A 27,879-nucleotide genomic window follows, 5' to 3' on the forward strand; every position below is an offset into this window, starting at 1 on the left:
GGCATTGGAGTCCCAGGAATTACTAGACAGCTTCAGTCTTCGGTGTATATCATGAAGAAGTTCACACACGAGCAAAGGAATGCATCAGTAATAGGCTAAATGGACTTGCCAGTGACAGCGAGAGCAAGCACAGAAAAGCAAAAGCTCCCTTCTTCCATGTCCTTGTATGTGAGCTGCTACTCAAAGGTGTGGGGCCCAGATTTAGGGTGGGCCTTCCCACTTTGAATGAAAAAATCCTTCACTGACATGCCTAGCTGTTGACGTTCTAGTCTATTCTAGATGTACTCATATTGATAGCCATCACTACTCCACCCTTTGTCAACTTGATATGAAACAACATCTCCTTAATAATGTGCTTAATTTCCAGATGAAAACAATAACCAGGTCATAATTGCTTAACCTAACTATCCACATAACAATTGCCAACACATTATATATTGTAGAATAGGTGGCTGCCAAGTCCTTGACAGGCTTCCCTGACAGGGCTTCCAGGTATTTGGCCTGGGCAGAAGCTGTGATGGAATGAAAAAAAGACAGACACATGGATACACAAAAACATCTGGGGTCAGATAGAGCGGGCTCTCTGACGGAGATGCCTGAACACCTGTTAGCCCATGTGCTTATTATAGACAGCTGAACAGGGATCAGGGTTATTGCATACAGCTGGACAGGGAGGCAGAGGTTATTATATATAGTTGAAGAGGGAGGCGGGGTTATTGCATACAGCTGGACAGGGAGGCAGGGTTATTATATATAGCTGAGGAGGGAGGCGGGGTTATTGCATACAGCTGGACAGGGAGCGGGGTTCAGTACTGATAAAGAAGGTGAGATTATTACATACAGGTAAACAAAGGGGTGGGGTTTATGGCATACAGCTGGTCAAGGAGCCAGGTTTCTCAACCTTATAATATTTTGAAATTGTTGAGACTTTGTTATAAGGTATAGATTTTAATACATTCATACACATGTGAAATGAATGTGAACTGGTCACTAGAAGCTACAACTTTGAATAAGATCAGGTGTTTTAATTATGCTGTTCATATCTTCTGTATACTTGATGATTCTTTGTTTTGGCTTTGTCTACCAGTTACTGAAGATGTGTTCATTCTTTCAATGTGATTGTTGTTTTATACATGCTACTAGGTGCATAGATATTTAGGTCTGCAATATCAACCTGCTTATGGCTTACACTGCTAATAGTGTTGTTCCCACTTTATTTTCTTTTTGATTAGTTTTAGCAGGTTATATTTCTCTTTCCTTTTACATCAAACATTTATTTATACCATATAATTGGATTTTTAAAAATGGTCTGACAGTCTTCATCTTTTATTTCAAATTGGGTCTATTCCATGTAATAGCTGATATCTTGAGTTTGTAGCAAATCTCTTTTCATTTTCTTCCTTTCAGTTTTGGTTTCTTTTGCCATCTTTTCTTGCCTTGTTTGGAATACTACAAATATTATTCTTTGTTTTCATTCTAGTACCCTGCAGGTTATATATGATTTTGTTATTCCGAAGTAATTATTCTAGAAGCTGTAGTGTACATCCTTGACTTGTCATGGATTAGTCTGTTGAGGATGCTATAACAAAATGCTCTAAGCTGCATGGCCTAGAACAGAAACTATTTCTCACAGTTAAGAGGTTGGGGAGTTCCTGGGCACAGGGTGGCAGATCCAGCCCCTTCCTCCCAGTGGTACCTGCTAGCTGTTTCCTTATTCAGCAAAAGATGCTTCTCTGGTCACTTTTACAAAGGCCCTACTGTCATCTGTGAGAGGTCTAGTGTCATAACCTAATGTCCTGTTTTTATTTCCCCTTGCTGCAATAACTAACATAGCCTGACATAAGCAACTTGGAGCAGGAAGTGTTTATGTTAGCCCACAACTCCAGGTTTTCATGTGTATCAGGGAAGCCACGGGTGTTATGGCCATGAATCAGCTAACACAGCCACAATCACAACTGAGAGAATGCATGCATGCTTGTCAGTGCCCAGCTTACCCACCACCCAGCCCATGAAATGTGCCACCTGCATTCTGGATTCTCTACCACCTTAGTTAACCCAGTTAGGAACATCTCTCACAGGCATGAGCACGGGTCATCCCAACCTAGATAATTCCTCATTGAATCTGTCATCCCAGGTGATTCTAGATTTTGTCACATTAATGGTTAAAACGATCGCACCATCACCTATGGAAGACTCCAGCTCTTGTTACTAGGGGTCAGAATTTCTGCAGATGAATTTGGGGAAAGCATATTTGGACCATAACACAGAACTATGCAATTCATTTGTACCACTGATCTAATACAAGACCTTTTAAACCATTTACCCCAGGAACACTGTCTTCTTGGAATGCTGCTTACTTCCACATACACTGTATTCTTCCAAGTACATTACAATTACCATTTTGTTTGGATAACAGTAAGATATCAATATCTATTTATCTATGTGCTTTCCAAGGCTTTTCTATTTTTTCTTGCATTTCCCTTTGAGGTTAATTTTTCTTCTGCCTTGAAGAACATCTTTCAGTTTCTCCAAAAATATTTTTTATTCCTTTCACTTAGGAAAGATGGTTCTTCAACATACAATCTAGGTCAGCAGCTACTTTCTTTGAGCCATTAAAGTTTGACAACATTGTCTTCTGGAATTCATTATTTCTGTCCATAACTGTAAATCTTCATGTCACTTCTTTGAAGATAATATTGTCTTTTATTCTTTTGGCTAATTTTAGGACTTTTACAGATCTTTGGCTTGTATTATTTTGACTGTAATGTAGTTGCTTGTGTTTTTCTGAGTGTTTATCTTACTTTCTGAATCTGACGTCCTTGTCTTGTTTATTAGCTCTGGTGTTTGGAGCTCCAGTCATGTATGGATGTGAAATGTTCCACGTGGGTTTTCTCTGCGTTCCATGTGGGTTGCTGCTGTTCTTTTCTTTCTCTTTGCTTCCACATGCTCTCTGCTGATGGACTCCCAGCTTTCCAACGCAGCTGTGTCCACTAGTTCTGTGTCCCACCTGCTGCATAACTGGTCTGTTTCTTCATTTCAGAGATTTTTTTTTTTCACGTGCGCAGAGCCCTTGGATGGCTATTACATTTTTCAAAACATATTCTCACTATAAAGTCCCCCCTTTTGACTGTTTATATCCTTTACCATATATACTATAAGTATTTTACCCCCTCTCCCCACCAAAAAAACAACTAATTTTTGGCTCATCTGTGAGTTAGATATCTGTGAAGCTTAGTTTGTTGTTTTTATTTTTGTTTTGTTTTGTTTTTAATTTATTTAGTGTGTGCATGAGAGAGAGACAGAGAGGGGGTTAGAGGGAGACAGAGAGACAGAGAGAGAAGAAGACATGCACATACCATGGCAGCCATGTGGGGGTAGCCATGTGGGGGTCAGAAGATAGCTATGTGGAGTCATTTCTCCATCTTTATGTGAGTTCTAGGAATCAATGCTTTCCCTATTAAGCCATCTCACCAGCCCCAAAGTATTTGTTTTTCTTCCTTTCTTGCAGAGAGGGCTTCTTTAAAATTTTTTTTTATTTTATTTATGTGTACCTGGTTTTGCCCACTTGTCTGTATATGCACCATATGTACAGGTGCCTGAGAAGGCCTGAAGGAGTTGGATTCCCCTGGTGCTGGAGTTGTAGGTGGTTGTGAATCAGCCGATGTGGGTGCTGGGAAATGAACTCAGGTCCTCTGCAAGAGGAGATGGTGCTGAGCCATCGCTCTGACCTCTAGAAGCTTAGTTCCTTGATGTGTCCTACAGTCTTACATCTCATCCCGAGTCAGGGCTGTGCTGTGCACTGCCTGTGTTTAACCTCACTGTGAGAGGATGTACATGGAAGCAGGCTCTCCTTCTGTGCTGGATATTTCAGTGAGACCATATCTCATGTTGGAGAAGAGAAGCCAAGAGAGTTAACCTGAGCAGTTGACCCATGGTCTCATGCCAGCCTAGTGAAAACCATTTCTGTATGGCTTCATATCCCATCACTATCATTGTTGATTAGAGACTTTATCCTATATTGGGCACTGGATGAGCATGACATGGAAATATAAATGAACATTACTTAATTAGGCTAATTCATTTCAATAATCTCCCTATCTTTAAAGCTGCTGTTGTTTTATCTTTATAATGAAAGGATTATCTTTAGTTAGTATAGGTCTATATAAATAGATCACAGCTTAAAATATATAGCTACACAAGGAAATTAACTCACCTATATTTACTTAACCTGTCCTTTGTCTTGTTCTCTTCTCCATCATTGAATATAGAGCCAATCTTCTTGTCATTCTTAGAAGCTCTTTGCCCTAAACCTGACACACTCTGGGCTTATTCTGTTGAACTGTAAAAGCATTTCTTGCTCTTTTTTTTTTTTTTTTTAATGAATATTTCAAATCAGACTTTAGGGACTGGTGTTATAACTTGGGAGTAGACTACTTGCTTACTTGCATGAGGCCCTGGATTTAACCCCCCAAATTGAACAACAACAACAAAATCAATTGTTTTTAATAAATGGATATTATAACTATTTCTAGTTTTATTGAATTTTCATCTGCTTTGGATGTATTTGCTTCTTAATGACTACTTGAGTTTCATACTATTATATGTTTTAGAAAATAAACTTGGAGTCCACCTACAGTGTAACCAACCTTGATTAAAATTTGAGGTGGGGCCAGAGAGGTAGCTCATCAGTTAAAAGTATGGGCAGCACTTGCACTGGACCCAAGCTCAGTTCCCAGCACCCACATCCACCTAGAACTCCAATGGATCTCACTGGCCTTCAAGGGCACCTGAACACTGATACTTAAAATAAAACTTAAAGTTGATTTGAGGTGGAATTTGGTTACATACTACTAAAATTAGATGTGTACATTTGTGCAAAGCAGTTCTTGTAGTAAGGATAGGTGACACTAGTCATTCTTTGATAAAGTAGTTGATTTACATGGTCAACCACAACACTTGCTAAGTGAATGGCATTGTCTCCTTTTTATTGCTATGACAAAGGCACCATGACTTGGTGAGGAAAAGGTTCATTTGGCTTACACATCTCCATTACAGTCCATCATTGAAGAAAGCCAAGACAGGAACTCAAAGAGGGCAAGAACCCATAGACAGGAACTGAAGTAGTGGCTGTGGAGGAGTGCTGCTTACTGGCTTGCTCCCCAGGGCTTGCTTAGCCTACTTTCTTAGACCACGCCCAGGGCGTGGCACCGCCCACAGTAAGCTGGGCTTTCTTATATCAATCATCAAGAAAATGGCTCAGAGGCTTGCCACAGGCCATTCTGGTGGTATTTTCTCAGCTGAAGTTCCCTAGCTAGTTGAAAAAAAAAAAATCCAACCAGAACAGTGGTGTTTTGCAGTTTCTGAAGAAATGCTAATATTCATTCTTTTGCTTAATTCACTTAATAATTTGATGAGAGAGTAAAAATAATACAGAGCAATGGATTGTGAGAGTCAAAGAGCTGGCTCACATTTGCACACCTTTGGTTATCAAAGTCAAGACTTGAACTCAAGTCCTGTGCTGCTTAGTCCAATGGCCTATTTGTAACCACTAAAAATATCTAAAATAACTTGAATCTGTCTTAAGATGAATGTACGTCTCATAAACACATCCTTCAAAGTTCACAGCTTAATTAAAATCCCCTAAATAACTGCTTTCTTCCTTTTCCTGTCCAATTTCAAATCTCTAGATTGTAAAGAACTGAGCAGGTGAACATCTGCCATTGGCAAACAGTGGGCTTCCTGTGGGCTTGCCTGAAAACTGCTCTGTGTGGGGAAGAGAAGGCAAGGCTGGTATTACTGTTTATTTTAGCCTTCTTGCTTAGTGTTTCTTTAGGTGCTGAACTGAACTTAATATCTAGGACCAGGAGGATATCTTTGTTTATCTAAATTAATCAAGACTCTTCTTTTAGGAATTTTTAGGTGTGTAGATTTCAGGAATATTTGGGGGACTTCTAAGTAATAGCTTTTAAAATGTGGCTGGGTAGAAAGCTACTGAATACCACACCAGACAGTGATTAATGAAGGAGACTTTGGGGGAGGCAACACTGTTCTTGACAAAGTTGTGATATAGGTGATGGCACATACTCTCTGTGTTAATTAATGAATGAAGACAACCAGAGTTCCCAGCTCTGCTTCCTTAATGTGTCCATAGCTTTTCTTAACCCCATTTGTAGAGGTGGCTATTGTCCCTATGATAGCAGGAGCTGTGTGGTGTGTGTGTGTGTGTGTGTGTGTGTGTGTGTGTGTGTGTGTGTGTGTGTGTAAGAGAGAAAGGATAGTAAAAGGAAAGGATGGAGAAAGAGACATCAAACATTTATGTATACTGCAAAATTCTACATTACACATAGTGAACATAGTGTAGCTTTTCTCCAAGCCTAGTTCCACGCCACACAGTATAGAGTGCATATTTGGTCTGGGACAAAGGTTTATGTATACTGAGACATTTATGTCACCCTCTCAGCTTCCTTCTATGCGAATTCCTGCCTTTCATAGTCTCTGCTAGAAGGGACAGACTTGGCAGCCTGACCCACCCTATTACATTGGGAATAGACCCATGGACACAACTCTCATATTTTGTCATGATTTGGGGGCAAGATAAAAAGGCAAGGCCAGGCTGTGAACTGCACTGACAGCCCCAGGCTCAGGGAAGGCTAAGGCAAGCATCGGAGCAAGCCAGAGTCAACTACAACCAGCATGCCTTAGTAGAATTTCTTAGTAATAGCTAGAAGAAGTCAGAGTTTTTGGAGAGAAGCAATTAGACATGCTTTTAAAGATCAAAATGGGCCTGGTTTAAAAAAAAAAAAAAAGATGGAAATGATGAATTAGAATGCAGTTGTAATGCGCAAGACCTTTCTTTCCCTGCCCTAGTGGCTGGGAAGCCCAGCTGGACTTTGCTTCTTGCTTGTAGAGGTCTGTGAACTTGCTGGCTTTATCTTTACAGTCAGCTCATTGTTTTAATTTCAGTTACTTAGAACCAGGTTTGATTCCTAGCAACCAACTGCTCTTGGTTAAGAGGTAGTCCCATCTCCTGGCCACCAGTGCTCTTGGCTTCAGTCAGGAAAGCGACACCCTGCCCTCATGGGTTGTTTGCTGGTCTTCCAGGAGCATTGTGGAGGAGCAGAATGACACGAAGGCCACATGCTTCATTAGGGACAGACAAGTCCCTGGATGCTTTTGACATGCAGTTTAAGGAACTCACTACATCATGTTTCAGCCCTCACCTCCCCCTCCCCCTACTCACATTGACAGAAAGAGCTGCTTGTGGTCCCATTTGAACCCTCCTGCTCTCCACTCTGAACACTATGCATACCACACAAAATCCTCCAATGATGCGAATGCCATGGAAACACTGATGAGGGCTACTGTCTGTCGTGGACTTTGCACCTTCATATGAGGACTACAAGTCCCAGCATTCTTTTGTTGATGCCTGCCATACACACATCTGAACACTTATGCACACCTCTTAGCTGAATGTTCAGAAACATGCCTGTCCCCTTTGTCACACATTTTGTACTTTGATCTGCCATTGGGTTCTGCTAAAATTGTTTGAAGTGCAACAGAGGGACAGCAAATCATTTATTTTTCCTTGGACAAAAGAAAGAAATGAAGGAAGCAGGTGAGGGGAAAAAAAGAAAGGAAAACCCCAAAATTGGCTCAACCTCATTCACAAAGTGGTGACTAAAGGAGTCAGCATCAGCAACTGGAAAGGGCTTCCTGAGCTAGCATGACCTGCCATCTGCTTACTCAGGCCAGAATCCACTCCAAGTCAGTCCCTAAGAGGCTTTGCAATGAGAAACCAGCAGCACACAGCATGGTGAAATTGGTGAGATTTAAGTGTATTAACACAGTGATCCTAAAGGCCCATCCTGTGCAGAGTGTAGGGTTTAGTGGAAAGGGCCAGTCTAACAAATTCTGCCTAAGACCAACAAGGGGAAGTGTTGTAAGCTTAAAAATTGGTGCAAGAGAGAAAGACGCCATGAGACAGAGGGGTTTTTTAATTGGGGGAGAGTGAATGGGAAAAGTGGGGATGGAAGAAGGGAGACCAGCCTCTGAGGACTTCGAGTTGCAGAAGGGAAGAGAGAGGCAAAGACAGAGAGGAGGGCAGAGAAGTGGAGGGAGAGAAATGGGAGGTAGGTAGGGCCCTTTTAAAAGGGCGCGTAGTGAATGTGCACAGATGGTGCTCTTAGTGGCTGCAGCTGAGGGCATATCCTGCCAGAACCCCAAGGGCAGGCCAGTGCAGATGCCTGAATACTAACAGGAAGTAAGATTTAAAAGGCCTTGCAGAGAACATCAGTAGAAACTGAGAACTATCCAAATACAGTTTTAAGGGCAAGATGGCTCAATGGGCGAGTGACTTGCCTTCAAGCCTGACAACCTGATTGCTAACCCTAAACCGACATGGTGGGAGAAGAGAACTCATTTTGGGAGATTTTCCTCTGAATTCCATATGCGAGCTATGGCACAGACACGTGCGTGTACACATGTAAATAAATATAAAAATGTTTAAAATACTGTTTAGAAATATTTTCATTCATAAAAAACTGCTTCTCCTGACAGACCTATCATTACCGTTTTATTCCTCTTTTCTGTATCGTTAGAAGCAAGAATAATATTCTGAACACTGGGAAGTCACGCAGAAGTAAAAGAAAATGATGTTTTTGGCATGCTTTGTTCTCTATCATATTATGTCCTTGTCTTTTCTGGTACAATAGGAGGATTTATTTTCTAAACATTGCTGCTTTGCAGAATGAATCACTGTGGATGTTGGGGACCAGATGAATCATTCATCCATCATCCTTCCTTCCTTCAACCATTGTCCTTGTTTTCATTTTTCTTTCATATACCAATCATTATATTAAAAAGGACACCAGGTGTTCTTCTATTTAAAGCACCTTCACTTCAGTTATATTATTTGGATCATAAGTAATAAGGTGCCGTTGCTATTAACCTTGTCATGGTTTAGATCCTGTGAAAAATATTTCTGTGCAGACTTGAGTCATGTGCAGTTTACCACTGCATCAACCAGGTGCCTTCCAAATGGGAGGTCAGTTTAGGGAAGAAGGGTTGGAGAGAACACGTGATGGTTGTGCTGATCAATCTGTTTCCTCTTTGCTTGGTATTGAAGTAAGCGTCAACTTAAAATGCTGTTTGGCCAGCTTGTCTCATATATGGAGACTTAAATATAGTTAAGCTATGTTATTTATTATATTAATTTAGGGACACAATTGTTTATTTTTTTGTATTCTTTTCAAGGGGAATACATATTGGCAGTAGAGAGAAAATACTACTTGGAATTGAACTAGGCACCTAGGCAGGGGCACTGGTCACTTTGATGGTGCTAGTGTGTGAAGTGACTATCACCGATGAGGCTGTCTTGTGATTCAACTTCCCTTTCAGGAGAAGACTCCTTCAGGGCCTCATGGCTCACTTTAATTCTCATTGACTGATCCTATGGCTTATTATTTGATGCAAGACATGCAACACAAAACCTCCCAATCATGGGTTTAACAGCCTATTACATGGAAGCTATTGTGTATGCAATGCAGTCGTCATGAATCCCCTTAATTTCTCCCATCCTGAGAAGGAACTATGGACTGAGTAGAATTTGAGTTTATTACTCATTATTCCCAAAAGAGAACTCATAGAAATAGCTTGTCTCCTCCATCTAAAGTACCCTAGTATTGACTCCCACATAGTTTCTGGGGAGTTTAATCTAAGTTATCATTTGACTGCACCCCTGCTCATACACCACTAGCTCAGTGGCCTCCAAGAATATTTGTGCATCATTAGCTTTGAATACTTGAAATCAATACAGTGCATGGAAAACTCTAATGAGTGTGATGCCATGTGAAGGTTTTTTTTTTTTTTTTTTTTTTTTTGGTGCAGACCCAATACTGTAGTAAATGGTTCTCCACTCAGCACACTGCCAGTGTGAAAGACTCTGTGATGTCAGGAGATTCTGCATGTCCTTTTAATGTCACCATATTACAGCATTGGGTTGAACTGTAGTATTGTCGGTTTTGGTAAGAAATGATTGACTCCTGACAGTTTCCCATTGCTTAAGCTGAAGAGCACTGGGGTTGAATTCTAACCTGAGTTCCACAAACATAGATTGTTGAGTGTCAGTTAAGCCAATTCCTTACCAGCTGGGCCTTGGTTGTGAAATCAGAATAACACATGCTATGTGAAATTGATGTGATGTTAGCAATTATATATAGAAATACTGGGCCTGGCCTGGCAGTGGTGACACACACCTTTAATCCCAGAATTTAGGAGGCAGAGGCAGGAAAATCCTGAGTTCAAGGTCAGCCTGGTCTATGGAAGGAGTTCCAAGATAGCCAGGGCTACACAGAGAAACCCTGTCTCAGAACAAACAGAAAAAGAAGTGCCGGGTCTGAAAATATTAAACATTCAAGAAACAGTTAATAATAGAGTACTGTTACTAACCTAAAATAACGTGGAGTTCCTTTGCTTTTCCCCCTGACAATTTCTGCATATATGGCAAAGATGTCGGTTGCTATGCTAGAGAGACATGGGAAATGTTTGTTTGGCAAGCATGATTTTAAAAACCCAAAGCTTTAAAGGCCAGCCAGTCCCGTGTGCTCTGGTATGTCCTAGTAAGGTCACAGATATCGTTTGATATACTCAGTAGAGGATCTAAATAGGAAATGTGCTGAAGCAAACCAGCAACAGAGTTTAAAAAAAAAAAAAATCAAAGTACTGAGCAAACTTTCTGAACTTTGGCAGAGGAATTGGACTGACTGGATCTCCACGATTCTTTGAGTTATTAATAGTGACTCATTTTACCGTATTTTGAGTAGTTTTTTTTTTTTTGTATGTTGCCATGCAGTGTTGGTGTGTGGAGACTTCCAAGGCTTGATGGTCTTTGGAAAACTGTGTTGTCCTGGGAGAGCACAGGATGAGGAGGTGTCACTCTGTCATCTGTGGCATACCTGCCAGGATGTGCTCAGTAAATGTTCTGGGTACTGCTGAAATGCCTGACACATGGCTCCATCTGCTTGGCCAGAAGCTGTGATGAAGTCATGAGTTGAGCAACAGTAGTAGTTTGAAGCTATTTATGACCACTGTAATGATGAAGGTCTCTATTAGAAGGCTATGCTTACATGCTGAGCAGCAGAATATGTCCATGAATCATTCTCACAGTGATGTTTGGTCAAAGTTATCAACCAAGTCAGGGAAATCCAAGCAGTTAGCATCAATGCTGTGATTAACACATCCCCAGGCTAGCTCTACCTTGCTGGTCTTCTGCTTCTGAGAGCAAACTGACTCCCATAACCTGTCATGCAGCCTCCCTTCCCTGTCCACCATGCAAGCTACTTATAGCCCCTCCACACAAAGCATCAGGTAAGCAACAACAATAACAACAGAGCACCTGTGTGCATAATTAAGAATGTGTATTTTTAGCACACATTTATTGTCTTATTGTTATTGCTCCATTATGTGGCTTCAATTAGTGACCCTGATGATTCATTTGTATCGTGATCAGTAAAACCCTTTCATTTGTCCATTTAGAGGGACTCGAGGTTTTAGTTAATTATCACTTCCTGAGAGCCTGAAGGTCAGACTATTTCCTTTTGTTTCATTCAGAAGTTAATCCCTTCATTAAGGGTGATAGGAAATGAATAATTAAATATGTGCCATTTTCATATTTCAGGTAACGAGAGGCCCTCAGATCCCAGAGGACACCATAAGAGGAGAAGTCAGCAAAGTGCTGAAGACTCTGTCTCCAGCAAACATGTGAGTTTCAGTGCAGCCTCCTGGTGGAAACGCTTCGGCTAATGCACTTGCCCTAAACTGAAGCCAGATGCAGACACTGCTTACAGGGCTGGGCCCTGACTCTCATAGACTGCACTGGCCAAAACACCCAGCAAAAACAACTCGGGAAGGAAGGTTTACTTGCATTCATGGTTTCCAAGAGACCATAGTCTGTCTTGACAGAGAAGGTATGGTGGCAGGAGTGAAAAGCAGATGTTCATGTTGTGATAGATGAGGAAGCAGAAGCAACTAGACTAGAACGGGAGGGGAATATAGCCTCCAAAGGCTTGTCCTCATCTCCTAAAGCACTGGTTCTCCACCAATGTGTCATGATCCCCGTGGGGTCAAACAACCTTGCCATGGGTGTTGCATATCAGATATCCTGCATATCAGACTTTACATTATGATCCATAACAGTAGCAACGTCCAGGCAGTTATGTGACCCATTCAGACAGTTATGAAGTAGTACTGAAATAATGTTTATGGTTGGGTGTCACAACATGAGGAACTATATTCAAGGGTTGCCTCATTAGGAGGGTTGAGAACCACTGTCCTAAAGGCTCAAATAATACCAAAGTCTGGGTACCAAGTACTGTAACTATGAGCCTAGGGTGGGGGGCATTCTGTATTCAAGCCATAATAGCAGTGAACCAGTGACATACAGGCCATCTCAGTTAGGGGGTGTGATCATGGTAACTATAGACAGAGGTGTTGTAGTGAGGTAGTCCGTCTGTAGCACTGACCACGCCCATTGGGGGTGGAGCGATGGGCGGAGGTGACCTGAGGAAGGAGGTCAGAGGGGGCCAGGAAGGCGCTCTCTTTCTGGCGTGACTCGGACAGGAGAGGATCGGGTTGAATTTCCTGGTGTTCATCTGTCTAGGTTGTAAGTTATTTCTCCCTGAATAAACATCTATTCGGCCTATTTGTTTATCCTGATCCTTATTTACCGCAATAAGGTGTCTCAAGCATTAAGTGCAAAATGAATGGACAGTGACCAGCACAGTCAATGATCGTCACATGCTGGCTAACCACTTAAGAGCTTCGTGATGACCCAGACAAAATGAGCTGAGTGATGTCGGTTGCTGGCCCCAACCAAGCATCCATTTGTAGAGTGTTCGAGTTTGCTTTGATTCACTGGGCTGAACATGAAGGGTAAATTTTATTAGGCCTTGGATAAAAACCCACATCTCTAGAGTATGAGCAAGTCCAACTTCAACTGAATCTTTCAATTATGATCAAAGGATCTTTTGGAAGGTGGAAGCTACAGAAAATAGAGAGATGATAGATGTGGCCCACCGGGCCACAGCTGCGGAGGGGAGGCACAACCACCCACAAAAGCTTCCAGGGTGCAATCTGAATTCCTGCCGCACTGCCAGGCACATCCATCACCAAATCCTTCCTTTACTTGTCATTGTTACAAGAAGCCCACTGAGCCTAGACCACCCCAGTGCTGTTCTGTGGGGACCAGTTGGGTCAGGCCCTGCCTCCGCCTTGTGTCTCATCTCACTGTTTTTCTTTGAGGGATCATAAGCTCATCCCAACTAAGAGTGTTCTCAGTTCTGCTAAGGAAGCCCTGGTCCTTTTGGGAAACACCAAGGTGTCTTGTTGGTTTCTTTAATTTGTTTAGTCAAGATGCAGAAAGTTTCCTAAAGGAAGGGCAAGACTGGGCTGAGTCTAAAAGATTCAAGATTTGACTGAAAATGACAAGCAGAGGGTGCTTTAAGTAAGGAAGCAATGTAGTCTGGAAGATGGCACAGAAACTAGCTCCAGAGGGGAGTGATGAGGATGGGAGGGCTCAGATTAGCCAGTGGGAAAAGTCTAGGGGTTGGACCAAGGCCTTAGGATTTATCCTGATGTCAGTAAAGATAGTAGCGGGCAAAGAAGAAACTAAGGGTACACTGCCATGATTACAGGAGTGATTAGGTAATTTGACAGGAAGAAGAAGCAGGGAGCAAGGCCTATGGTAATGCAGCCCCAGAATGAAAGGGAAAATAAGATGTATTCAAATAGATCACTGATTATATGAAAAGGGGGTGGCAATTACTGCTCAGAAATGAATCTTAAAATTTGCTACATCATTCATTATTTCACTCAAAGTGGTCAGCATTAGTTAGACTTTTGTAGGGAAAATATGCTGCTCCTTTGCAAGAGGGTCTAGGAAACAGCGTCTCTAAATGGCTCCTGCAAGAATGGGTATCAGAGAGGAAGAATGGGGTAGTGGCGGAGAGGGGCCAAAGGGCCACTGCCTTTCAGAGGAGCAGGCCTGTGGACGGTGCTGAGTGACACAAGTACTCTTGTGGCAACCTCATTTCATCCACAGATGCAAACACTTTCTAGTCTTTGAAAAGTACTGGACAGTGGAGTTTGGAAGTTGTGTGACATTTGCATTGAACAATGTATACCACTGTTAGAGATCTAAACCTGGACAACTTCTGTTTCACTGTGTCATGTTCCAGAGTAATGAACAGGACTGAAGAATAAAGCTTCCACCCAGAACCAGACGTGTTTGACTCACTGCTACAAGGTAAGGGCTTGGACTCACAAGAGTCCTGGGTAACTGTTCTTTGGCTAAAATAGGAGAGGCAATGTCAGGAACTGTTTTGTTGCATTTCTCCTTACTCTGAGCATTCATTGCATTTCTCCGTTTGTAGAATTAACTAGCTGTAAAGTAACCCTTGTCTTGGTGACATCTTCACTCAGAGGTGTGAGTTGCCCAGTGGGAAGGAAGGAGGCACCTATGATAAAGTACAGACTTCACACAGCCCCAGCCCCAGCCCCCTCTTAGTGGTGTTAAGGTTGGGTGATTCCCACCCAGAAGTGTCAGCAAATGTTCTCTGGTCCATGATGTGGAGATGTGAGCTTACAACCAGAGAGTCCAATAACCCCTTCCCCAGGAATCCCTTCTCCATCTTTGAGGGAGCTCCCTACCCCCAAGCACTCCTAAGCCTCAACTCTGTTCTTCCCCCATTACCATAGTTTTATCTATTGAAGGCCTGGCTCCCTGGATGCTATTTGGACAGGTTCTGGAAGCTTAAGAGATGGGGCCTCTCTGTAGGAAATAGGTCACTGGAGTTCTGTCTTGCCTTGCTGCCTTGCCTGTCTCTGTCTGTCTCTATGTCTCTGTCTGTCTCCCCTGCACACACACACACCTCACCCCCTGAAACACTATGGGGCTTAATTTGGAGGCTACTGACAGATGCCCTGTAAAATGTGCATAAAGCAAGGGCATGTGCCACTGAGAGTCTCTGAAAGGCTGTAAAGATTTAGCACAAGCCAATAAAGTACTCAAGCAGGGAGGTTTTCATTGGACTCTCATTTCATGAAGCACAGACCACTTAAGAGATCCGTCTAGATGTCCAGCTTATGGGATTTCCATTTTGAAATTGAACCAAACAAATAACGGCACTAGGTAGTCAGTTTTCCAAGCTTGGTTCTGCCCTTCATGTAATATTCATATCAAGTCTTCCTGCAAACTTTTAGCACTTTAGTATTCATTAGACCCAGTTCATTTTATGACAGCCTCAGTTTTTAGTGCTTTGGCCATCAGAGCCGTCCTTTGAAATCACCATGTCTCTGCCATGTATTCCCTGGATGGCCGTTAGCACAGGGCCAGTTGGATCTTCTGATTTTTGTTGTTGTTTGGTTGTTTCATTTTTCTTTCTCATAGTGTTCCTTAATTTATGATTCTAACCTCACAACATTCTAGGGCTGACTTGTATTGAATTTTACATCAAGACTAAAGGTGGTTCTTTAGTTGTACTACATGCTGAACAAATCCTGGAAAATAAAACGAGGTTTTTTATTTTCTGCTCATAGTCTACTCCCCCCCGCCCTGCACCTTCTTTTGAGACTGGGTCTCATGTGTATAGTTGAGTATGGCCTTGAACTTCCGATCCTCCTGCCTCTACCTCTTGAGTGTGAGGATTAGAGGCATGGGCCAGCCACCTATTTTATGCAGTGCTGAAGATAGAAACCACAGCTTTGTACATGCCAGGCGAGCCCTCTGACAGTGAGTTATATCCCTAGCCCCAGGCCTCCCTGGTTTCCATGGTAATGAAACCCACTTCTGTTATCAGACAAGGTCACAAGGTGCAAAGGAGGCTAGTTCGAATCCTTCTCCAGATTGTTCCTACCAGGTGTGCTGAGAAGTTGTTGGCTATAGAACCTGACAGACCAATAAAGAGAAACCCAAAACAGGAGCTCCAGCCTCAGGCATCCCCTGGACCAGTCCTCTGTGGCTTTTTCTGTGGATGGGGTATAGGAGACTTTAAAATTTTATCGCCACTTAAGTGACTTTGAGTCATTAATTACTGTTATTTGCTAATAATTCCACATTGATACAGAAACCAAGTATGTGGATATAAATGTACTTACCTGTGGCAGGGTGGCCTGGAAAATTCTTAAACCAAATCCACTGAGGCTTTTGTTTCCCTGGTTAATTTCCATGAGGCAATTCTTAGTTATACCTCGTACCCTGGTTTTGTGTTTGCAGTTAGGGACAGGAAGTGACTGCTCATCTTCATATTCTTTGTTATCAAATCATGTTAGTGAAAGCTCTGGAGTTCTGGCTGGTGAATGCTCAGGTCCTATGTTGCCTGTCAAGATGCAGGTGTAATTGCATCAAGAGGCTGGGATTTGGGTGAGGGTCAGTGTTAGCATTCGGGCATTATTCTGGCCTGCCCCCTGTCACCTGGCAGGATGCACTTGTCAGCATTCAGGCAAATACTTAGTCAGCCGAGGGCCCTATGGCTATGCAACACTACATACTTACGTTCATGTGTTGGTTTGTCGTATACTATGATTTGTTGGCTGCTGCTACACTATATCATCAGTCTTAGGTAACCATCTCTGTGGATGACTGTGGTGCCTTCCCTTGCTGATCTCTGGGACAGGGCCATCATACATTCTGCTAGATGTAAGGGGAGGCTCTTCTGTCCTTTTCTCTGGGTCCTCTGATTGAAGGCAACACAAGGGCCCAAATTTAAGAGGGTAAACTGAAGTGAACTTTATTCTGAATTTTCTCAATTTCTCAAAAGAATCAAAAGGCTCTGAGCCAAATTTAGAGCATGAGGGAAGATAACAAAAATACCTGACAAATGCAACCTAAAGAGGAGAAGGTTCATTTCCATCCACAGCTGGAGGGTGCATCCATCATGGCAGGAAAGTCATGAGAAGAGCTTTGAGGTGGCTGATTACATTTCATTCACACTCAGGAGAGGGGCGGGGTTGTGCTCAATAGGTCATATTTCATCCACATTCAGGAAGGTGGGGGTGGGGGTAGGATTCCGGGGTGGAGTGGCATCTTGTTCCTCCAATAGACTTGAGATGATGGCCTTAGGGTGTGGCTTCAGTGTGTGGATGTGACCTCTTATAAGGAAGAGGAGGGGCATGCTCAAGCTTTCTTGGTTGTGGTCAGAGCGAGCATCCTGCAGGGCAGAGACACTGCCTCCAGGAGCAGAAGACCTTGGTTATTTACCCTCATTGTGTGAGTGCTCCCCAAACACTGGGGGACAGGGCTGCTGCTCAGCTGCCTTTCCCCTTGTAACTCAGTCTAGGATCCCAGCCCATGAATGGTGCTGCCCATATTTAGTATGCATCTTTGCACCTCAATTAACCTAATCAATCAGTTCTCCCATTGACATGGTCAGAGGCTCATCTCTTATGTGATTCTAGATCCTGTCAATTTTAACTATTACAGAAGACTAGGGCAGGACCCCTGACACAAGCCCAAGATCTGCAGGATCTTGCAGGTATAGTAGTTTGTAATTGGTCCCCATAAGCTCATAGGTGGTGGCACTGTTAGGTGTGACCTTGTTGGAGTAGGTGTGGCCTTGTCGGAGGAAGTGTGTCACTGTGGAGGAGGGCTTTGAAGTCTCATATGCTCAAGTCATGCCCAGTATCTCCGACTACTTCTTGTTGCCTGCTCAAGATGTAGAACCCTCTCAGCTACGTCTGCAGTATCATGTCTGCCTTCATGCCACCATGTTCCACCGTGATGATCATGGACTGAACCTCTGAACTGTAAGCCAGCCCCAATTAAATGCTTTCTTTATAAGAGTTGCTGTGGTCATGGTGTCTCTTCACGTCCACAGAAACCCTAACTAAGACAAAAGGTATCAGTGGGAGCAGGGCCCTCTCCCTCCACTGATGTGTGCCAGGAGTAGCACAGGGCCCAACATGCAGACAGGCAGACAGTGACCTTGGCAGGGCAGGGTGCAATGCCTCAGGGAGGAAAGGGGGCAAGGTGCTGAGATTCAGCCCAGGTGCTGAGGTTCCCTCGCCTGGTCTAGACTCCAGCTCTGTATTAGTTCTGAAGATATCTCTTTAGAGTCAGCCTCCTGGAAGAGTAAGCTGTTGGAAAGCAGTGTTTTCACATCAAAGACTTCTCTCTTTTAAATACTTCCAAGCCAGAGAAATTGGGACCCTTTCTGCTAGTTGCAGGCTGAGTGTCCTCAGGAAAGCCATTTAACCCTCCCAAATGTCAGATGCTCACATGTAAAATTAAAACAAAAACAATAATTACCTTCTAGGGTTGCTTGAGGACAGAATCGTTATGAGAAAGTGTAAAGCTGTTGAGACAGTGGGCACTCAGAATATAGCAGTGTCTAGCAACTAAGCTGGTCAGGCCCTTGCTACCAGGGGTGAAGCTTGCATGGTAGTGGTGTGTAGGGCAGAAGCTTGTGTTCTCTGGTTTGAGAACCATGGTCTGCTGTTGGAGTGGTCCCTAGGGAAAGGCAAGGACAAATAGGGAGAGCAGCTTGAGTACTTTTGGGCTCCCTAGAGCTGGTGTGCAAGCAAACTGCGCATGCACTAAACAAGGGTCCTCCTCTGCTGATTCAGCAGACTTGCTGATTCAGCAGACTCGAGGGAAAATCCGTGTAGGGATGATGAAGGAGAGGAGTGGTTTATATCAACTTCCTCTCCGAGAATCCCAGAATACATATTCCTGATGCTCCGATCTCAAAACGACACAATTCCCAAATATAACCCAGATCACCCTCTTCCTTGAGTCTTCGTTCAATTGGATGATCCGTATTTTGCTTCCTGTTAATCTAATAAAGGGAATTGAAGTTTACTTCCCATTTTTTTCCTGATCTCTGATGAGATTAAGCCTCTTTCCATGGCTTCCCATTTCCTGTCAGGCCCTTCTCTGTTGAGTCAATAACAGGCAAGGGCAGAGGTTGGTCCATTGTGAAGTGTGATTTTTCTCAAGCCACAAGTACAGGAAAATATAAGGTCACAGCACCAAAGATTTGAGCTCTTCAGTCCAAAAGCCACATGCAGCATAAAGGAATGTGCTAGGAATCTTCGCAGTTTGATTTATATAACTTCAAATTTCAAAGAGAAATATATTCCTCCTCCCATGGACTTCGGTTGCTTTAGAAGGCTGATTTATTTTATTTTATTTTATTTTTGAAATTTGACTTTTGGTAGAACTGAAAAGTCCACTTAACATTTTGGTTATGTTAATAATTGAGGTCCAGGCCCTGCCATGAGCCTCCTGTTTCAAAGGCCTTTAAAAGACACAAAGATGGCATCACCTTGCCTGCAGGAGAATCTGTGTCCTGTAGTTGTAGAAAACCATCTCTGGGACTGTAAGAGTATGACCATAGACTTCTCTCACCTCAGAGAAAATAAATGTCTGTTGAATTTTTCTATGTATTTTTTTTCATTTGTGTATTTTAAAATTGCAATCCAGTAACAAAGGCAAAATATATACTGTGTGTTTGAGACAGGGTCTCATATGGTCCAGAGTGGGCTTGAACCCTAACCTCTGTACCTCTCTGACCTCAGCACGCATCTTAATCTCAAGTGTAGGAGTCTTAGTTACCTTCCTGTCATCATATTGCCGTCACCACCATCGATCCGCAGGACTCATCTCATCTTGCAAAACTGAGACTCTACACACACCGCATGTGACTTTCTGTACCCCTCCTCCCAACTCCTGGCAACAACATTCCATTTACTGCCTCTGAATCGGCCTCTTCAGGTAAACAGAAGGAATCATTCAGTGTTTGTCTGTCCCCAACTGGCTTCCTTCACTCAGCAAGCTAGCCCCAAAGGAGAGGTTTTAAAAAAGAGCTAATACTTCCAAGTTTCCTATGTGGCCAGCTGTGCCTGTTCAACCCCAGATGTCCCACTGTGTTTGCACAGCTTCTTAGTTCTGACTAGATGGAATTTCACATGTAGTGGTGAGGAGACTTCACTCACACATGCTCTGAACCCCATCAGTGAACACTGTGGGCCTTCAAGAGCTCCTGTACCACCCCACAATGCGTCAGGAGACTAAGGCAAGGGATTGTTAATCTAAAAATAGCCTGGTCTACACAGTGAGACCCTATTCAAAATACACAAAAAAAAAAAAAAAAAAAAAAAAAAAAAAAAGGAAAGGAAAGGAGAAGGAGAGAGGGGAAGAGAGAGAGGGGGGGGAGAGAGGGAGAGGGGGCACCCATCCACAGGGCCCTCCACATCTGTGGAGGTGGATCAGCTCCTCCTCCTCAGAGGCCAGCAGAGAAGGAGCCAGCCTGACTCAGCTTTGGCCAGCCCCCAGCCTACAGGGCCTGTGTGCTTGATTATGGGTGTGTGTTGCCATCTGGTATGTGGGTAATAGTGGTAAGAATGGAGGCACAGACCCCGCGTGTCACATTTCGCTATTATTTTATTTAACACTCGTCACGCAGCCAGAACTGCACCAGCACAACACCAAACCTGGCATTATTTGATCTACTCCCTGTCTGTTATTCAAGTGATAATCTCCAACAGACTGGCTTCATGGCATTCCTCCCTGGCCACCTGAGGGTAACTTCCTTCTAATGCCTTTCAGGGACATCTCAGTTGGTTAAGAAGCTGTTCAATGGAATTCTCTTTCCCTAGGAGTCTTTAGGCAAATTTCTGTACATTTTATTAAATTTTTAATCTTGGAGGGAAAATGCATATCTCCTTATCCCATTCATTACCCTGCCTGTCTCTATTCATGAGCCAATAATTTCAGCTGAAGGTTTGCTTGTGATTTCTGTCAAAGTCTGTGTATTGGACCTTATTACACTGAAATTTGGGTGTTTTTCACAGGAAGCCTCCAAGATACAGTGTTTCACCAGGATGCCCATTTCTTAGGTTGGTTTCTTTTACTATGATAAAACATCAGGACCAGAAGCAACTTGAAGAGGAAATGGTTTGTTTGGCTGATGCTTCCTGGATCACAGTCCATTGCGAGGAACCTGGAGGCAGGAACTAAAGCAGAGACCCGGAGAAACACTGCTTACTGGCTCGCTCCCCATGGCCTGTCTAGTTAGATTTCTTTTTCCTTTTCATTTCTTTTCTTTTTTGAGACAGGGTTTCTCTGCATAGCTTTGGAGGCTGTCCTGGCACTCTCTCTGTAGACCAGGCTGGCCTTAGAACTCTCAGAGATCCGCCTGCCTGAGTGCTCAGATTAAAGTCGTGTGCCACTACTAACCAGCTTAAATTTTATTTATTCATATGGTTGCTGGGAAATGAACTCAAAACCTTGGAAAGAGTAGCCAGTGCTCTTAACCATTGAGTCATCTTTCCAGACCTCCAGTTTCTTTCTTATAAACCCCAGTACCACCTGCCCAGGGGGTGACACCTCTCACAGTTGTCTGAACCCTCGGACATCAATCATTAATCAAGAAAATGCCCTGCAGACTTACCTACAGGCCAGTCTTACAGAGGCGTTTTCTCAGCTAAGATCCCCTCTTCCCAGACTGTCTAGGTTTGTGTCCAGTTGACAAACATCATCGGCAGCACAGCCTCCTAATGCTATGATGCTGTAATAGAAATGTGTGAAGTCACATCAGTTGTGTCTTGCTTTATTCTTGTGACCTTTGAAAGACTCCTCCCTTCTCTGCTGGGCTCTAGGAAGTACTGGTATTGTTTAGGTTCCTCTCTCTTCAGCTAGAGATCAAGGTATCCTTCAACAGCAAAGCTACTCAACCTGTCATGCACAGCAAGAGCTTTGTGTGGGAGAGGCTGTTGGCCTGGCTGTCACAGAGGCCGCTGCCCTAATGCTTGCAAAAGCAATTGTGATAATATGTTAGCTGATATGCTTGCACTCTTAGTCTGTCATTGAAAACTGGGTACTGGTTTTCTTTAAGAACACATACTCTCCTCTCGGTTATTCGGACTGTCTCATTCATCCCATAGAGGAGTGTAGGGTACTGGGTTAGGACTCATGGATGTGCCAAGGCACACTAGAGGATCCCTGTGAAGGAGCAGGAGGGAGTTTCACACTCCAGAATATAAATATGTGGTTGAGAGACAGCTGTAGGAAGTCGCAGGGTGGACAGAACTCTGGATTTGGAAATCACAGATGATTTCCAGCCTTCCTTGCACACACAGACACACAGGCACACACAGACAGACATGCACACACATACACACACACACACACACACACACACTAGGTCTGAGTGCTGTGTTAGCAGCTCACAAACAGGGTCTAATTCAACACTCTGAGGCATCATTAGGTGTTTTTCCTCCTTGTGTGGAAATGAGAAAGGGGGTTTTTCTAGGTCTCTTTGCTCAACATTCATACTTTTTATTATTCCATTCCATACTTCTGACCTTCTGCTGCTTCATATCTCATTCCCTTGCCTACCCCACACCCTCTTCCCCAAAGACAGACAGATGGGAAGGTTCCATTCAGCCCTTTTTTTACCAGATGTGAGCTGCCTTTAAATATATATCCAAGTTTATGGGACATGTATATAAAGAAATAATATTCTTAATGTGTATTTTTAAAGACTGTTGTTTTGAGAATCACATAATATATACAGAGGTGCACACTGGGAAAGCCTTTTATATGTTTTCATGATTTTTTTCCCTTCTGAGATTCCCATTGGGAAAGAAAAAAATAAACACCAGTGTTTGAGTCTTTGGAGATGTGTTAAAAAATTTTTCCTGGGACTAGGAAAATATATGGAGCCATACCGAGAGAACATGTATGCAGAAAGATAGAGAGAGAGAGAGAGAGAGGGAGGGAGGGAGGGAGGGAGGGAGGGAGGGAACTGAGAGGCACACCTGTTCAGAGAGGACGGCTGTCAAAATTCAGACCCTGTGCACATTCTACTGTCCAGCCTGCACAGAAAGAGCTGGGTGCTGACGTTTCCCATTGGATGAGAAAGCTGAAGCCCAGAAAGGTTGTAAATGTAGGAGTTTGGATTCAAGCCCAGGCCCTCTGCCTCCAAGTCTAGCTCATTTGGCACCTGAGAAAGGGCATTTCAGTTTATTAAAAGGTGGCTTTCCATCCTGGAAGCCCTGCTTTCTCACGCTCTGGTCTGTCACCTTGGCATCCTCAGAAGGAACCAGAAAACACTGCCCTGGGAACAGGCCCGTGACTGCCCCGTGAACTTGTTGCAGCACACGTCAGTTCTAGCTCACGAGTTCACTGCCCTGGCTTATTCCAGGCCACCTCCCTGCCATTCTTGCTGTTGCTTGCCCTGTAGGTAGCACTTTCTTTAGCACAAGCATAAGTTCCTATCCCAGAAGCTGCAGGCTGCTGACACCACGCCCTCCAGCTGCAGCTGCCGAGGGAATGGTGATCTCTGCCACCTACACTGCCACCAACACACAGACCTTGGGGTGAGCCTCACAGAGTGAGCCTGTGCCAGTATGTGGCCTTCATTGTGCCGCCTTACTCCTTGACACAGCACATTTTCAGGAGAACTCTGCTTTCATGATTCCTGCTGCGCAAGGCTTAATGATGGTCATAGAGGTGGGAAGATGAATTGCGAAGTAAAACTCTGCAGGTCAGTTGAGCTTCTACAAAAATATCAACGAGAAAGCACAGCAACCTAATAAAACTCCAGTCTACTTTACGATGGGCTGATTAAAGACAGTGTTATCTAAATGCTCTGGAAGGTTTTCACCAAAGTATGACGCGTAGGTTATGAACAGATGCTTATAATGGGTAAATAAACGGTCTTGAGGCCTTGAAGTTGCTGCTTCTCTGCCCTGATTTTAAACCATCACAACAGTGATGGGGATTTCAGTCATACCAACAGAGCAGTTGTCACCGTCTTCTTTGCACATTTTGTACAAGTGGATACTTTTCCTGTCTTCCTGCCCCTCCCACAGTGTTTTCAGACTCTCCTAGCCTTCCACTTTTATGTTTTCAAAGACAAGCATAGGATGCTTCAGCATGAATCTGAAGGCATGCTCATGGGGACAACTAGAAAACTACACCAGCTTCTGAGGACAAAAAGTTATTTCCTCAGTTGTCCTTCCCCTCCTTCTTAGAAACATTTTAAATTAAAAATACGGCATAGATGGACTCTCCTTATTCCATCATAGAAACCAAGCCTCATTTGCCTGATTGCCAGCCATGCATTTTCTACATGGTGTTACATTACAGTGATCGCTGGGACCGTCCTTTAGATTTCCTCTCAGATCTCCATGCTGTTCTTCCATATGCTTGTCCTCCAGTGTGCATGTACAAAGCACTGTGTACAGCACTGTGAAAGTCTCTGACCTGTGAAGTCATGTGGCTTGTCTTCTGGCCCCTGGGAGCAGAAGAGCTTTTGACTTCACATCAGTTAGCCCTTAGATCAGTTTGCTAAATCCCATATTCGTAAGAATAATAGCAAAATAAAATATACAAAGAATGTACAAAAAGAAAAATATTCCAGAATCAGAATGGGTCTCATATAGTCTATGTTGGCCTCAATCTGATGTGGCCAAGGATGACCTTGAACTTCTGATCTTCCCGTACATCCAAAGAACTGGGATTATATGTTTGATCACCATACCCAGTCTCTGGGGCTTAGGTTCTGGGTCTCATGCATGCTGGACAGGCTTTCCAGCAACTGAGGAACACCCCCAAGTGTTAACGATTTCTGTCCTTAATGTTTCTATGTATTTTGTTTCAAAACATCAATTATTTTCTCCTGCTTCTTTTCAAGATGACCTTTATTACTAAGTTACTCTGATGCCTCTATCTAGTGGCAAGTGCCGGGAACTCAAGCCCTGAATCTAAGGATGTAAATATTTACAGACACACCCTCATGTGATGAGTGCACAGGAGGTGTTGATTGCTGCTGTCCACACCAATAATCATTTGTTCTGTCAAGTAGTGCAAAGCCTGTCAAAACAATCTTTTTTTGTCTCCAAATATCAATCTAGTGATGCCAAAGCTTTGCGGCTCACAGTTTGACAAAAAGGGACATCTTTATAATTGAAGAGTAAAAGGCTATTTTTGATTGGTGTAAAAAAGGATAATAATAGATTGGTTATATATTTTTCCAGTTTCTGAACTGTAAGTTCTATGCTTCACATTGGCAGTTTCACACCCCTTTATAATTTGCTACTGGAAGCGCAGAAGATATTAATGGGTAACTAGATCATTTGAGTCAAATTGTTTGAACATCTAATTGCTAACACACATTTTCTGACAATATCAGAATAGGGAGATCTTGGACCATATCAACCATGAATATTTGTAAAAGCTGTTTGTTTTTTGAGGCAGTGTCTTACTATGTAGCCCAGGCTAGCCTCAAAGTCATGCTCTTCCTCCCTCATGCTCCAAACGCTGGTGTTACAGCAATGCAGAACCACACATGGATTATTCTGCATGTCTGTGTATATTGTACATGTGTATATGAATGTTTACATGTGTGTGGGTGCACATGTGCTCATGTGCATGTGTTTCTTCTTACCTATACTTGTGTGTGTAGTATACATATGTGTGTGGATATCCACATGTGTGTGTGACTGTTCATGTGTATGATTCTTCTTTACTATGCTTTATGTGTGTGATGGACATATGTGTATGGATGTCTGTGTGTGTGTGTGTGTGTGTGTGATTCTTCATAACTATGCTCTGTGTGTGGTGTACATATGTGTATGAATGTCCATGTGTGTGAATGTTCGTGTGTGTGTGTGTATGATTCTTCCTAACTATACTTTGTATGTGTGTTGTACATATGTGAACAGATGTTCACATGGGTCTGCGCATGTGTGCATGTGCACATGTAGAGCCAGGATTGACATCAGAAGTTTTCTTCATTTAATCTCCACCATATGCTTTGAGGCAGAGTCTCTCAGTTGAGTTCACCAATGTGTCTAGTTGGACTGACCACTTTGTTCTGGGGGTCCTGTGTCTACATTTGAAGCTCTGGAGTCATAGGTGGGCTGTGACACCCACCCAGCATGTATGTGGGTGCTGGAGAGCTGAACCCTAGTCCTCATGCTCTCATAGCAAGTTCTTTATCTATTGAGCCATTTTCCTAGCCCCAGTAGCTTTTTATTATAAAAAATAAATCATGGCAGTTTTTCTCTGAAGTGTATGAACAAGAATGCCTGCTTAATGTGTTCTTATAGTTTTTATTAAGATAAAATTTTTATGCAACATTGGGCATACTCTGAAGTTAGATAGCTTCCTTTGGGACACTGGCTAATACAGGTGGAGAGAATTGGGTAAGCCCACTAAAGACTTTTGCTTCAAAGCCAAAGTGCTGGTTCACTTTCTTCACCTGTCAAATGGATAGACTCATAGTTCTGTCCTTAGGAAGCCGTACAAATGCATTAGCAGGGGTAGACAGCAAGAGGGACTGAACACTTAGTAAGTAATCACTCTCATTACCTTAGGCATTCATCACATGGCCACGTGAGTGTCCTCCCTGAATGCTGAGTCAGGGACTTACTCTGGTGTCTCCTTTTCAGTTAAGTGCTGTGAGAGTTTGCCTTTGACTTAAGTGTTCACACTCCAGAAAGATCACTTTAGTTTTAATTGCACACAGCATCATATTTCTTAGCTGGGTAGAAGCCAATGGATCCACACATGCCCTACACTTTAAAGTTTGGCATTTTAAATTGTCTTGATGTTTCTGGTGCCATAATTTTTATGTATGAGAGGTTATTTTAAAAAACCAAACATCAGGAAGCTAGAGTGATGGATCCCACCTCTCCATAACCTACCATTCCTCTCTGAAATATCTTCCATAGCATCTAGAAACTAACAGAGTCCTTCAGACCTGGAATATAGGAATCTAGAGAGGGATGTAATGCTTGCACCTTGAATAAGTGACTTACAGACTTAGTTCTGTGCTATACTTGTAGAGCATTGGCAGACAGAGGTAAGAGGACCATAGTTCAGGCTAACCCATGCTACATAGGAAGACCTTATCTCAAAAAGTATAGTTATAAGTCATAATACATTTATGTTAATGTTTTGGACATTTTTGAAGTCTGAATGAGTTCCTCTTTGAACTTTTTCCTTGCACATGAGTGAGATTATGCCAGCACTGTTTATAAGAGGAACTTTCCTTGCTAGTGGATTGCCTTTCTACCAGTTAACATTGTAGACACACACACACACACACACACACACACACACACACAGAGAGAGAGAGAGAGAGAGAGAGAGAGAGAGAGAGAGAGAGAGAGAGAGATCTGGACTTGGGGAATTTGCTATTTTAACCCTTGATGTACTTTTTTCTTTTTTGATGGCAATGCCTCAGTGTTTTGATTACTCCAGTATCGTGGTTAAATAAGGATCAGGATAAACAAAATGACTGAATAGATGTTTATTCAGGGAGAAATAACTTACAACCTAGACAGATGAACACCAGGAAATTCAACCCGATCCTCTCCTGTCCGAGTCATGCCAGCAAGAGAGCCTTTCCTTGGCTCTCCCTCTGACCTCCTTCCACAGGTCACTCCGCCCATGGCTCCACCCCCAATGGGCGTGGTCAGTGCCACAGAACGATCTCACTACACTCCAGCCTTTTCCTGTCTCTCTTTTCCTTTTATTGGAAATAGATTTTTTTTCTCACATAATATATTCTGATTATGGTTTCCTTTCCCTCTACTCCTTCAAGTACCTTCTTACCTCCCCTCCTATCCTAATACACATCCTTTCTGTCTCTCATTAGAAAACAAACAGGCTTCTAAGGGATAATAATATAATATAATATAAATTAACACATAAGATTAGAACAAAACAAACAGAAGGAAAGAACCCCCCAAAAGACACAATTGACAGATATACGTGCAGGAATCTCATTAAACACTAAACTGGAAGCCATCATATGTACACAAAGGACTGTAGGGTAAAAAAGAGACTATAATAATGTAATATATATTTGTTTT

The 27,879-nt window shown here is 42.9% G+C and overlaps 1 protein-coding gene across 2 annotated transcripts in view; it reads left to right on the forward strand.

Moving 5' to 3' along the window:
* Positions 1 to 27,879, forward strand: part of Pced1b (PC-esterase domain containing 1B) — a 126,053-nt gene that overhangs the window by 16,295 nt on the left and 81,879 nt on the right. For both annotated transcript variants that reach the window (XM_051189754.1, XM_051189758.1), the window contains exons 2-3: positions 11,675 to 11,757; positions 14,232 to 14,299. The gene's annotated coding sequence lies outside the window, so the exon portion shown is untranslated. The remainder of the gene's footprint in view (positions 1 to 11,674; positions 11,758 to 14,231; positions 14,300 to 27,879) is intronic.

Source organism: Phodopus roborovskii, unplaced genomic scaffold (genome assembly GCF_943737965.1).
Source record: "Phodopus roborovskii unplaced genomic scaffold, PHOROB, whole genome shotgun sequence".
In the NCBI taxonomy this organism is placed as follows: Eukaryota; Metazoa; Chordata; class Mammalia; order Rodentia; family Cricetidae; genus Phodopus; species Phodopus roborovskii.